Source organism: Scylla paramamosain, chromosome 27 (assembly GCF_035594125.1).
Source record: "Scylla paramamosain isolate STU-SP2022 chromosome 27, ASM3559412v1, whole genome shotgun sequence".
Lineage (NCBI taxonomy): Eukaryota > Metazoa > Arthropoda > Malacostraca > Decapoda > Portunidae > Scylla > Scylla paramamosain.
In genome coordinates this window covers 4228072-4230000 of record NC_087177.1, presented here as the reverse complement: position 1 = coordinate 4230000, position 1929 = coordinate 4228072, and the positions used below count along the sequence as shown (strand labels likewise).

Genomic DNA, 1929 nt, shown 5'->3' with positions numbered 1-1929 from the left:
TGTGTGTGTGTGTGTGTGTGTGTGTGTGTGTGTGTGTGTGTGTGTGTGTGTGTGTGTGTGACAAAAGCTGCACATCGTAACACTTCAGTAAAACAAACAACAAGCGATCCACTATATTTACCCCAGTACTGCCATCCACCAGCGACGTCTGTCCTTCCCCCTCCCGGCAGCGGCGGCCAGATCGTGCTCCCCGAAAGATGGCGGCGGGGGTCCGGGAGCAGATAACCATTCTGTTCACGGAAGACAGGACACTAATGGGCCAGACAGAAGATAACAGGAAGAGACCACAAGTAAGGCATTCACTCCGTCTCATTCACGGTTTGCAGGAGGTGTATGTGTGTGTGTGTGTGTGTGTGTGTGTGTGTGTGTGTGTGTGAGAGAGAGAGAGAGAGAGAGAGAGAGAGAGAGAGAGAGAGAGAGAGAGAGAGAGAGAGAGAGGTGGGGGGGCGGGTTATACTAAAACAAACAATACTAGAGAAGTTTCGTGGGCCCAGAACTAAATGACACAAGTTTGACACTCGAACGAGGTGTAAGGAAGTCAGTCCCTTAGAAGACTAGGGCTGCTACTCTCTTGCTGCCACATCAGTCTGTTCTATCTTAAGATGTATAAAAAGCGATTTCTATTTCTTCTCATGAATGACAATGTATGAAGAAGTTTGTCTTCCAAGTCACCGTAGACAGTGAGACCCGAAAGTGAGCAGAGGACTCCGAGATCGGCCCAGCAAAAGGTCCAGTCGGTTGCAGTGCTGTGTTGGTTCCGGCGCGGGAAGGCAATAGGACCACCAACAACGAGCTAAAGGTTTCTTGACATATCTAGTGAAGCAAATACTCAAGACAAGGATATAGTAGATGTTCTCAAGTCCTCTACGAGAAATATAACTTAGAACACTTAGAAAACACGATTATCTAAACAACAGCTCGCGTGGCGGATGTGATACTAATGTACGAGTATATTCCTTCAAGAATGATAAGTGGCGATTTACACTTAATCATGAGCTTTGAGGAAGTCTTGTTGGGTGTTCAACTTATAAAGAATCAATCCAGTTACGTCACTAAAATCCTGGAATATTTCTCATTAGCCTTACCAGTGACTCCTGTTAGTTACCTGTTGTTTACTATCTCGCGTCCTCCTCCCTTTGTCTGCCACGACGAAGGAGACATGAATAAGTATTGACTGTCTTTGTTGAAATGCAGCATTGTGTTTCATGAATGATGTCGCACATTAAAATGGAGATTAAATTTTCGTACCCAATATAAACCCGTCAAGGCATTGCAATACGACTCAATGCTTTACAATAATCTCTATATTCATAATAAACAATGCAGAATTAGAGTTACCGTGTGTGTGTGTGTGTGTGTGTGTGTGTGTGTGTGTCGGTGATAAGCTATGTGCGGCCTTAATATGCAGTTCCCGCGTACAGAGAAGGGAGCAAAATTCATAAATATTATTACCATCTCAGCAATTTTCTCCATGAATTTACAGATCCTTTCCCTTTTACCTTCCCCTTCCATGTGCACCTTCTGTTCCTCTCGAATCTTCTTTTCTTCTCCACTCAAACGTTTCCTTTCCTTTTCCCAAACACTTTTTATCTTCTTGCACTTTTCTTTTCACCATCAACCACCACCACCAAAAACACCACCACCACCACCACCTCCTCCTCCTCCTCTGCCTCCTCTTCTTCTTCCTTAGAGGAGCTGGAGCCGCGCCAAGGGCTCCTCACTTTCCCTTCCGCTCCCTGATTCGAATCGATTAAAATTCAACCCAACAAAACACTCCTGCCGAGCTACATTATTGTTTCAACGCTTTATTAAATCAGTGGAGTGTTTGCGGCGATCTACTGGCGGGCAATGTGATGATGATGATGATTGTGGTGGTGGGTGGTGGTGGTGGTGGTGGTGATGGTGGTGGTGATGTTATAGATGATGATG

The 1929-nt window shown here is 45.2% G+C and overlaps 1 long non-coding RNA gene across 1 annotated transcript in view; it reads right to left on the bottom strand.

Moving 5' to 3' along the window:
- Nucleotides 1-1670, bottom strand: part of LOC135114453 (uncharacterized) — a 6460-nt gene extending 4790 nt beyond the window's left edge. Inside the window, exons 1-2 of the long non-coding RNA XR_010275507.1 lie at nucleotides 1500-1670; nucleotides 122-230 (exon numbers count right to left, since the gene is read on the bottom strand). This is a non-coding gene — a long non-coding RNA (uncharacterized LOC135114453). The remainder of the gene's footprint in view (nucleotides 1-121; nucleotides 231-1499) is intronic.
- Nucleotides 1671-1929: the final 259 nt, after the last annotated feature.